Raw genomic sequence first — 12,894 nt, forward strand, 5'->3', positions numbered from 1 at the left:
TGTCTCCTGTATAGCAAATATTTGTGCAGATGCTGTAATTCTAAGACCAAAACTGATAGACATGCAAAATAGTTTCTTCCAAACCAAAGATGCCAAATAGAGGGTTAGGATTGATTAGAAGATCTGTTTTGGTGTGTGTAAGAGCCAATTAAAGGTTAATTTTATTGGTACTGGTAAAATGATTAGAGGAGAAATATACATGTTTGATGTTAAGGATATAATTTCTAGTTGATTTCAAAATACTGTTTTATTAAAGGTATAGAATATAGAAGTCCGACATTCTAATGCGCTTTTTAGTATTTTGGGCTTCCGGCACACTGTAATTACGTAGTTGGGGAGTCGGATAAGCTGGAAGCAACACAGTTTTTTGACCGAGTATTGCCATGTAAATTAAAAGTTTCAATAAACATCTTTTTTGCAAGAAAAGTACCTGGACTTGCTCGCGTTTCAAATACATGTTGCCGGACTGACTCCTAAAGGTGGTACAGAAGAGTGAAATAGAGACGGAGTGCCGCCACTACAGTGTGTGTGTGCACACGCTTGTGTTTTCAGGTAAGCAGAATTTGGGACCATGCTTTATTTGATTTGATGCAGGGTAATTTGCTCACAAGAAACAAACAGTCGTCGAATATCTTAAGTGGTAGAATCTTTTCTCTTATTTTTTCATGTCATATTTCACACTTCAAAAAAACAGAATCCCCTTTAGTTTGGTCCCCTCCCCAACTCCTTTACTTTGTGTATGTGAAAATACAGTAAAAGGATATCTCAGACTTTGTCTTTGTTTGTTTTTATTTCTACCCATGAGAATAAAACATATGTACGATTTTTAAGCTTAATCTTGCTGCTTGAATGTAGCTGGACAACACTGGAGAGTTCTATGGGAGAGCCATGGCAGTACCACTGAAAAAAGAGCTACTGAATCCCTTTGCAGCTACACGCAACAGGTACATATAGCTTGGCTTGCATCAAAAACCAAAGACTAAAACTAGTACGACATCTGTGACACTGACAGTCAGAAGTGAAAAGCAGTTGTGCAAATTTACTTAAGTAGTAGATTCGTTAGTGGAAATCAAACTGAATATTTCATCAAGGGCTTGCATTAGCCAGCAGTTTTATAAAACAACATTTAAATTTAAGACCTTCTAGAACATTAAGGATGCGTAGATCCCCCTTTTTTGGGCACAGTTTTTATGTACTGCAACACTGTTTAGGAGTTAGGGGAGAAAGGAGCAGGAGACTGGTGCAGTGTCTGCAGTGATGCCAGCACTATACTGGTCAGTCATCACAATGAAAGGGCTTATCAAAGCCATCTATTCAACAGTTAAGCTGCCTTATATGCTCACAAACACTGAGTAAAAAGCTAAATGTACTGGAATGAGGTCTTGATGTATGCTCAATCATCCAGGTAAGTAAATCTCCAAAAGTACTTTGTACACATATGACTGTGTGGCCACTACCAGCTCCACCACCATCATCAAGTTTGCTGACGACACCGTCGTGGTGGGCCTGATCTCTGATAACAACGAGACGGCCTACGTGAAGGAGATTAGGAATCTGGAGAACTGGTGCCAGAGGAACAACCTCCTTCTAAGACAAAGGAGCTGATAGTGGACTTCAGCACTAAGCAGGAGAGGAACTACCAGACCCCCGTCATCAACGAGTGCCCAGTGGAGAGAGTGGACAGCTTCAAATACCTCGGAGTTCACATCACGCAGGACCTGTCATGGTCCTGTCACATCAACACTGTGGTGAAAAAGGCCCGACAGCGTCTCTACCACCTCAGACGCTTGAGAGACTTCCAACTGCCCTCCAAGGTGCTCAGGAACTTTTACTCGTGCACCATAGAGAGCATCCTGGCGGGAAACATCTTAACCTGGTTCGGGAACAGCACCATGCAGGACAGACGAGCTCTACAGAGGGTTGTGCGGTCAGCTGAGCGCACCATCCGCTCCGAGCTCCCTGACCTGCACTCAATCTACAGCAGGCGGTGCTGGACCAAGGCCAGGAAGATCGTGAAGGACCTCAGCCATCCCAACAACAGACTGTTCTCTCTGTTGAGGTCAGGAAAGCGATTCCGCTCCCTGAAGACCAACACAGAGAGACTGAGGAGGAGCTTCTTCCCGCAGGCGATACGGTCTCTCAATCACACCACCACACAGTACTGACCCACACATACAGTTCTTACACACACACTGGACTTTCTGGACTTTGTTTTTGCACAACACTGGTCACTATATTCTTCATTTCCAGTTAATACTTGTACAGCTGCTGTTATTGTGTATATATTTATTTAGATTTAGATTTCTTCATACATTCTTATATAGTTCTATATTGTGTATTGTGTATTTTGTTGTACAGTTATTTTATTTTCAACTTTAATTTATATATTTTATCTTATTCTTCCCAGTTAAATTTACCCTTCATTCTAATTTGTGTTGTACAGTTATTTCATTTTTAACCTTAATTTATATTTTATTCCTTCCTAGTTAAATTTACCCTTTTTAATTTTTCATATTTATTTCCTATCTTATTCATAGCCTTTCCTTTTTTGTTTTCTTTAGGTCACGAGCAGTTGTCCAAGCATTTCACTACATATCGTACTGTGTATGACTGTGTACGTGACAAATAAAATTTGAATTTGAATTTGAAAGTTGATTCTGTTCATCTGGACGTAGCGTTTTGTGGGAGAAACGTTTCGTCACTCGTCCAAGCGACTTCTTCAGTCTCACCTGACTGCAGGTTTCCACAAACTTATAAACAGCACATTTGCATAATGACTGAAACTGGAATGAGCCTCAAAGAGCAAGTAGAGGTAGTTCTGCCATCTGACCAGGATGTTTTATGGGCACATCCTAGATGAGGTGGTTCCATCATTTTCTACTGGGAGGAGGCTCCAGGGCAGAACCAAGACCAGTTTACACCTCAAAGATGGATTGATGGATGGTTAAGTTATATTATTAGTTATTATTAATCACTAGCTCTCTTCCACAGTGTGTCCTTTGTCCTGTCTTCCTCCTCTCACCCCCAACTGGTTTGTGGCAGATGGCTGCCCCTCCCTCACCCTCGTTCCACTGGAGGTTTCTTCCTGTTAAAAGGGAGTTTTTCCTTCCCACTGTTCAATCCAATTCAATTCAATTCAATTTTATTTATATAGCACCAAATAACAACATAAGTCGCCTCTCGGTGCTTCATAGATACAGAGAAAAACCCAACAATCATATGACCCCCTATGAGCAAGCACTTTGGCAACAGTGGGAAGGAAAAACTCCCTTTTAACAGGAAGAAACCTCCGGCAGAACCAGGCTCAGGGAGGGGCGGGGCCATCTGCTGTGACCGGTTGGGGTGAGAGAAGGAAGACAGGATAAAAGACATGCTGTGGAAGAGAGACAGAGGTTAATAACAGATATGATTCAATGCAGAGAGGTCTGTTAATACATAGTGAGTGAGAAAGGTGACTGAAAAGGAAAAACTCAATGCATCATGGGAATCACCCGGCAGCCTACGTCTATTGCAGCATAACTAAGGGAGGATTCAGGGTCACCTGGTCCAGCCCTAACTATGTGCTTTAGCAAAAAGGAAAGTTTTAAGCCTTTTGCTAAGTGCTTGTTCACAGGGGTTGTTTGATTCTTGGGGGTTTCTCTGTAAAATTGTAGGGTCTTTACTTTACAATATAAAGTGCCTTGAAGCATTTATTGTTGTGATTTGGTGCTATTTATAAAATGGAACTGAATATGACATTAATGCACGGACAGTTATAATCCCATAGTACATCATGCGATATTGTTAAAGAGGTTACTATTCTTAAGTTGTTAATTATTGTAGTATTGGTTCTTCCTTCCCTGCCCTTCCTTCCCTCTATAAACATTACAGTTTCCCGCCATCCTTACTTTCTATCATGTCATTAGAGTTTAAATGAGGCGAGCCAAAATGTAACTATGTATGTAAACAAGTCATCCTTGTCACTGGATCGATAGAGACGGCTGCCGCGTGACTACAGCAGTAGATTGATTGGAAATGACAATGTGGCTCGTGGGACTGTTAATTGATGCACAAATACGTCACCTACAGACTGAGGCTGAAGGGCCCATTTCCATCATATATGAGCAGAAAGTCAGTGCAGTAGTCTTCCTACGTTTTCGCCTGTATTCTTACTAGGAAACATGCGTCACCTCTCTGTGGGAAGCGCTCTTCAGTCTCCAAGGGAAACAGATTAACGCAGTTTTCTAATTCGATCATAGTAATTTTATGAGTCTGTCAACGAGAGGCCTCTGTAGCAATGACAGAAGATGGCTGCAAAGTGGCCTTTAATTCTGGCTCATATAGTCTGAGAATGAGTCATAAGAGCACAGAGTGGAAGCTACATCATGCTTTAATTTCTTTGCTTTAAGGCTGACTTTTTCACTCTCTAGGTTACTTATGTGGTCATTTACAATGTCAGTCATTGTAATTCAGTTGCTGACCTCTTCACCAATTTACTGATTTATTGACACAAATATTCCACCACTGACAGCGGCATTTCTACGTAATATGCTGACATCTGAGCAGTGTGAGGTGCATGTGACAGTACTTTGAAAAGTAAACTGATACACTTCAATACTGGGGGGTTGAGCATTTAAATGATGTGCAGAGGGTGTATAAAGCATTGTACACTTCCCTGTGAGTGAATTCACTCACATTTCATAGTGAGCCGATATCTCCTCCAGCATTTAACCAGCAGAAAGCGTGTTGATTTCTGACAGTACGTTAAATGTTAAAGTTTATGACAATACAAATATAAAAAACACTTATGGCTTCTTTAAACTGGTTGCAAGGATAAAGCCTTTTTTCTCTATAAAGAACATGGCAGCAGAGCTAAGGTTTGCAAAGTTCCTTCTAAAAAACAAACAAACAATGTGTTTTGGACAAAGGGGGTATCACAAATGTAACAGTGTTCATGGCGTTTTTCATACCCATGGTGTACTGAGATTGATTTGGGGGATTTAAGGAGATGAGGGGGTAAAAATTAGAAATGTGAGAAAAGGCTAAATGCACATATACCCATGCAGAGAGAGAGAGAAAGAGAAGATGAATAAAAGGGAAGAGCTGAAGGGGAGCACAGGGAGAACAAAAAGAGACCAAACAAAGGACCAGCACTAAAGACATCGGTGATCGTAGGGGTTTTGCCCCACAGCAAGAAATCCTGAATAAGGCCATTCTGTGTGAAGTTTCTATGTTTTTGTACAAGCTCTCTATGGCTACTCTGGTTTCACCCCACAGTCCAAAAGACATGCATGGGTTAGGTTAACTGGTGATTTCAAATTTGCCTTAGCTGACTGTAAGTATCAATGGTTGCCTGTCTCTTTGTGTTAGCCTTGTGACAGACTGGCATCCTGCCCGTGCTTGTGTGCACCCTTCACAAGCTGGGATAGCTGGGATAGGCTCTTATTCTGTGAATTTATCTACCAAATAAGGCCAATTTGTGTAATAAATTTTCTTAGATGTATTAATTTCTTAGTTTAAGTTGAGATAAAGGAATTACGCACAGTCTCCCTCTCAAAATGAGAAAGACACCAGTGATATCAGATCAATACTTGATATGGAGAAAATCCCAAACCTAAAATTTTATTTTCCTATCAGAACTGGAAAATTCAATCAGTGCTTTCTCTAGTGATAAAGGGGTCAGTGTGATCATGTCTATTTTCCGGCATCTACAAGCTTATTTGTTTCATGGACTATAAAATAACTGGCACAAATTACCAGACACATAATACTCATTTTTGCCCATTTCGTCCCTTTTGATTTTCTGCTTTGATGGGTGCTACTTGAAATCGGCATCTGTTGAAACCTGTGGCGGAGCCTTTGGCACAATTTGGCTTGCATTTCTGAAGACTTTTTCAGCTTCTCAGTATGAAGACCTTTTCAAGAATGGAGGTAAGAGGAACAAGCTGAAATCCATCCCAAAGCGCAAACTCTCAAAGGATCAATTACACATTTGTTACGAACATCTAAACCAGTGGTTTTCAAATCAGTTTTGTGCCCATAAATAATCCAAAGGTCAGTTTTAGTTCACATCTGTGTTCACATCTGCAGACAATAGCCTCTTGCCATTTGACATATCATTAGTTCATTTCATTTAATGTATTATCATCAATTCACTTAACTAACGCAAACTAATGTAAGTCTGTTAGCCAACCAACAAATAACCCAGTATTGTCATGTTCTGAACTGCCACAAGATCCGCTACACATGCTCTAAGAACTTTAGCTTTAACAACTTATTTTTAAATCCAATTTCAAGAGAGTGCTAACTCTATGACAGTTTTTTTTGAGTAGGGCCCCATTTTGCAAATTAGCCTTTAGTCAATGTAATGCTAGATAGCTAAATGTTGCTACTCTAGCATTAATTGTATGGAAGATGCTTAGATAATGTAATATTCTCCTTAGGTTGTTCCTGTTTTAGGTTATTTGGAGTTTCAGCCTACCTTATAGTTCCTGTTTTCTTTTCTTTTCCACAATTTTATTCTCCGTTTGGCTGACTTTTCCTTTGTAATTTGTAATCATAGTTATTGTTTTTAGTTAATTCCCTGAGTTGTCATTATTCCTCCATGTTGTGTTCAGTGTGTATTTTAAGCTTGCATTTATGTGTTAGATGTTCCCATGTTTAGTTACTTCCTGTTTTATTTTGGAAGGCCACACACATCATCTCTTGTGTACTGTGTTTAGTTTTGCTTCCCTTGTCTCAGCCTGCAATGACTAGTTTCAGCTGATTTCCCTGGTGTTTCCATTTCTCTTGTTAACTTGTGTTTTTATAGCCTTTGCCTCTCTTTAGTTTTTTGTTTTGGTTTTTTTTGTTATACTGACTGTGGACCTCCCTGTGAGTGTTCATCACTAAAGCGTTTCTTCAGCTTGGATTTCCAGACGTTGTTTTTTAGTTGCCACTTGAGCTCCATTGCCTATGTCTGCATCAGCCTTGGGTTAATAACCTAAGGCTGATGAATGTTGGTTGACTGTCCCTTGGGAACTTTTGCCCAGTGCCCCAAAAGACTCTGAAATGCCCACTGCATCCATCCATTCCATCCTGGAGGGCTGGGGCTTAACCTGGCTGTCATAGGGTGGGAGACGGGTCCACCAGTCTATCATAGGGCTAACTTCCTGTTTCATTTCACTGCTTCTGTTTCTTTCCTTTACTTTCCCAGTTGTATGTCTTGCTCGATGTTTCCATCAGTCTCCTGAGTATATGTCATGTACTCTTGTCTCTCCTTTGTGGAATGTCTGTTTACGCAGTTTGTCAACTTGCCTTTGTGCTTAGTTCCACATAGATTTTCTGTTTTATTTTGTTTTCATTGCTTGCTTTATTTTTTTGAGTACTTGGCATACTCCCTGCAGCACCTTTATCTGTCTCACAACTTGTACAACTGGACCTTTTGGACTGAGCTTATATTTATATATATATTACTTTTAACTGCAGATTATAATATAAACGTAGCAAATAAATACTTAAATGTTCACTTAAATCACTTAAATGTTTTATGTTATGTATGATAAAAAGATTTTAAGTATAGCAAGCCAGTTCCAGATCATTGCTACCAGAGCTTTCCCAGGGAAAAAGTAAATACTGTAGAAGGCAACGGACTACAAAAGAACTTTGAAATTATTTGGCTGGATTGGCACTTAACTCATTCACTGCCAGCCATTGGCAGTGAATATGTTAAACCCATTGACTCATGCACTGCAATTGACGGCTATAGACGTCAATGGCAGTGAATGAGTTAAATAAATACCAAACAATTTTCCTCTTTACATATAAAAAAAGGCCTTAGAATATCCTGATACATCTAAAATGAACATATTACTGTTTCTGCTGTTTTTATCTTCAAATAATATGTGGTTAACACAAAATCCTGGATCTGGGAATTATACATCGACCAACTGGAAAATCCAGTAAAAATGTGCGGCTGTTGTTTTTTTTTTTTAAAACACCTTTTAAATTTCTTGCAGCAGTGTGAGCTGCTTTTAGAGAGAAAACGGTAAAGATTCTAATTATTTAAGATTATTAGGATTATTCTTTCTCCATTCTCAAAGCTGGAGCTGCAGTTTGCCATTTCAGAAAAGTGGAGATCTGAAATGCATTTATTTTATTACAATCAAGAATACTCAACTATTTGTCCTTTTATCAGTCTTTCTCTTGTGGTTTGATTGGACACAGAATAACTTGATTGGCAATCAGGACCACAGTGTGGTCAAGTCTGAGTGAACAAAAGCCACAAAAGTTAGGTTTGTGGATCAATACGATGTCAGTGAAAGAGAAAAGAGAAGAAACGAGGAAAAAGTGTTTTTATGTAACCTGTCATGAGACAATATCCATCATGTTGAGTGCTTAAAAGCTGTCTGAAAGGCAAGAAAAACCTTACGGCATTAGACCTTGAAGAGATGTGCTCATGTCATGACAATTGGGGGCATAAGTTGTTGCACAAGAACAGGTGTATGGCAGCAATTGTGCTCTCATATGGTCAATGTCTTATGAAAACAAAGAAAGAAAGATTAGTTACAAAGTTTTAAAAGTGCAGTAAAGGTTTTTTTTTCAATTCAAATGCTACTATACTGGATTTGTTGGGCCAGTAGTTTAGTCAACTCTGCTTAGAACAATGAGAAAGTCCAAGTAAGTAAGTGAAGATCTAAGAAGGATATTTACACAAGTTGGGAAGGTCTACTGATTTCAGGATTATCAGTGTAACATGTTACTTGGATATTACCAAGGAACTAATAAGTGCTATTTGATGTTTACTTGAACTTGAAAGTGCTGGAACAACAGTATTACTGTCGACAGTGAAGTGAGTTTTCGATTGTGATGGACTGAATCGCCAGCCCCAAAATCAACACCTTCAAGCTGAACTAAAATTTGCAGCTGGCCACATGGACAAACCAAATTCCTCCTGGAGAAAAGTTTTATAGTCAGATGAGCTTTAAAGTGCTTTGTGTGCTCTACATAAGTACCAGTCCATTTACCACTTAAAAGACGGAGATTGAGCAATTTGGCCACAATGACGACGTATGTTGGGAGGACTACAGTTGACGCTTTCAAGCCCGCAAAACTGTAACAACTGTCAAGCATGGCGGTGGTAGCGTCATGCTCTGCAGTTGTTTTGTTGCAATTGATCCTGGTACACTGCACAAAGTGGATGTCAAAGGACAGCTTCCAAACTCAAACTTCACCTCAGATCAACAGCTAGATGGTGGAAACCTGGACACGACTTGGGTGTTCCACCAACAGGACAGTGACCCCAAACACACATTAAAACTGGTTTTGCAATGTTAAAGCAGGCTAACATTAAGCTTCTTCCCAAATCCCTGACCCCAAACTTGGGCTGTATGCTTAAAAGCCGGGTCTGCACATAAATGCCGGGTTCAGGAAACCAACTAATTTATATTAACTCTACCAATTCTGCCAATGCCATGTTCAGTGTAAGATTTGACAGATGGTTGTGTAAAAAGGTATCAGCTGTTATCTAACAGGGCTGCATACGAGCTTTATGTTCTGGTCCTTTTTTGCCTATATTGAAAACTAAAATAGAATTGTTTTTACCCAGTGTAAAGATGAGAAGTAAATCCATCTGTCTATCTAAACCATTTACCATCTGTTTGATACCACTCCTTTGTTTTTCATTAACTGCTCCATGTTTAATTAAAGGAGGTTAGGACCAAAACGGACCCTTATTGTGGCTCATTTGCAAATGTGAAAAGGTGATACTGTAATTAATAGTAAACCAGAAGTTGCTGAGAAAAATATCTAATTCTTAATCATGAATTATTAGGCCTAAAAATAGTGTTTCCTCTCCATCTGTTGATCTTTTAGCATATCGGTTAATGCAAACATACAGTACTAACTTATTGCTTTTTCAAATACTATAAATGAATGACTTTGTATCATTATTACACATTTTTAAACTGTGTTGTATTTGCATTTTATGGTTAATTGAACCGGGAAATGACGCATTTAAATCTTATTGAAATTCTGATGCATAGCAGTAACAAGGCCATTTCCTGTTGCTTACAACTAATGAAACACATCTCTGCAAGTAAATCAGATTTTATGTTTTGATAACCGCTAACGGCAGAAAATCTCTGCTGTAATTTAAACGCTGGTGTTCATGCATGCAATATTTGGTATGCTGTGTCATCTGCTGAATTTATTTAGCTTCTCCCTCTTCATTATTTTAGTAATTCGGGAAAACATTTTTAATAATCAGGCCCTGTGATCTCTCATTTCCTCTGCAGCAGGAATCTCATTTTTCTGTGGTGGGTTGAGAGTATTTTTCTTTTCTCTTTTTCTTTTTTTTATACAGCTCAAAAACAGACAAGCAATTAGTAGGTTCTGCAAATAAATAACTGGGCTGTATGTCGGTTATTGAGGGCAATACATGTTTCTCTTTAATAAAGCTTTACTTCAGATAACAGCCACTAATTACTGATGTCTTCAGTAATCAACTGAGCCGACAGTTTGGCATTCAGCCTGCTGTGAACACCATGGATGGGGTAAAACAAGTGAATTCATTTGTTTATAATCTGTAAGACTAAGAAAAAAAGGGTAAACACTGTGCAATGATACTTTTTTTTTTTATCAGGCAGAACAACAGAACAGAAATACATAACAATCTAGCATATTAAATGGTAAATGGACTGGTTCTTATATAGCGCTTTTCTACTCTTCTTTATGTTAAACTAAGAAAACTTTGAAGTTATCATTTTTTTGTATTTAATAAAAATTCTAAGCATTCATGTAGAAATTTTGCTCTTTTTTTTTCGTTTTGTGTCACGTTCATTTGCAGATGGTATTTGCATCTCTCAGCACTTGCAGGCCCCGTTATTAGGTACACACTGGCCTTTCAGAACTATCTTAATTCTTTGTGGCGCATTGACTGAAAGTTAGAAATATCCTGTCTTAGAGTGACGCTGAAAAACTAGTTCATGAATTTATTACTTCCAGGCTGGACGACTGTAATTCATTATTATCAGGATGTCCAAAAAACTCGCTGAAAAGCCTTCAGCTAATCCAAAATGCTGCAGCAAGAGTCCTGACAGGGACTAGAAAGAGAGAGCAGATTTCTCCTGTTTTGGCTTCCCTTCATTGGCTTCCTGTTAAATCCAGAATTGAATTCAAAATCCTGCTCCTCACATACAAGGTCTTAAATAATCAGGCCCCATCTTATCTTAATGACCTTGTAGTACCATATCACCCTATTAGAGCACTTCGCTCTCGCTCTGCAGGCCTACTTGTTGTTCCTAGAGTATTTAAAAGTAGAATGGGAGGGAGAGCCTTCAGTTTTCAGGCCCCTCTTCTGTGGAACCAGCTTCCAGTTTGGATTCAGGAGACAGACACTATCTCTACTTTTAAGATTAGGCTTAAAACTTTCCTTTTTGCTAAAGCATATAGTTAGGGCTGGACCAGGTGACCCTGAATCCTCCCTTAGTTATGCTGCAATAGACGTAGGCTGCCGGGGGATTCCCATGATGCATTGAGTTTTTCCTTTCCAGTCACCTTTCTCACTCACTATGTGTTAATAGACCTCTCTGCATCGAATCATATCTGTTATTAGTCTCTGTCTCTCTTCCACAGCAGGTCTTTTATCCTGTCCTCCTTTTCTCACCCCAACCGGTCGCAGCAGATGGCCCCGCCCCTCCCTGAGCCTGGTTCTGCCGTGGGTTTCTTCCTGTTAAAAGGGAGTTTTTCCTTCCCACTGTCGCCAAAGTGCTTGCTCATAGGGGGTCATATGATCGTTGGGCTATTCTCTGTATCTACTGTATAATATAAAGCGCCTTGAGGCGACTTTTGTTGTGATTTGGCGCTATATAAATAAAATTGAATTGAATTGAATTGACATGAATCATGCATCTGCTGCAGTTTTGTTAGCAGTAAATCTCTGCTCCACCACATCCTGAAGGTGCTATATTGGAATGAGGGTGTGGCATTAAAAGGAAGCTCAGTGACAACCTTGTCACCTTCAAAATCATTTTAAGGTGACAGTGAATTAACTCGTACTCCTTGTGATGCTTAGTTTAAACTAATGAAGTATACTGAGACAGAATATTTTCTGAATCTTTGGATCTTTAACATCCTGTTGTTCCTAATTACAATCCCCATCGCATTAGACCCTATTGCATCAATTTTTCTTTATGTCCTAGCCGGTTTAACATCCACATGTAAATCATATCCTCTCCTGACTGTAGTTCTCTCTTATACACCAGTATTAATGTCATTCCTTTTCAGTGGTTTGCAGTTGGCTTATCTTCCCAGATCCACTCTCTGGCCTTATCAGCCCAGAGAGCTGTTATTATTATTATTTGCATTAACAAGCAGGGGAACAGGTTTACTTAATAAATTGACCAGTGAATGTGTATACCTATGTATATAGATGGACAACTAGCAGTTGCTAAGCATTTTTTTTTTTTACTACTGCAAAGGCATCAGAGGTCAAGATAGACCCACTAATCAGAAGATTAGTGGGTCTATCTTAGCTCTTTCTTTAGTGAGGTCCTGAACGCTCCTTGGTGTTTGTGTCTATATGTGAGAGTCTTCGATACTTGAAGTTCCAAACTATGTATACAATAACAATCCAGTCTAGATGTGGCTTTTATTGTGAAGTGCTTTGATCAATAAGACTAGAAACGTGCTTTAAAAATTGAGTTCAAATGACAATAAGACTACAGCAAAATAGCAGTGTTTTTATTACAGCATTACTTTTGTAAAGCTGGAAGAGATGGTGGTGTGAAGTCTGTCTTTGGAGCTCTATGAATGCTGACTAGAGCTCAACAGCCTCTTGAAACATATCACATATAGTGTCATGGGCCGTGGTGCGCGGGCACGAAAGGATCCAGGCGCAGACTCCGAGCTAACAGAAAGACACTTTATTGAAACAAC

The sequence above is a fragment of the Astatotilapia calliptera genome, chromosome 8 (genome assembly GCF_900246225.1).
Source record: "Astatotilapia calliptera chromosome 8, fAstCal1.2, whole genome shotgun sequence".
NCBI classification, from domain to species: Eukaryota; Metazoa; Chordata; class Actinopteri; order Cichliformes; family Cichlidae; genus Astatotilapia; species Astatotilapia calliptera.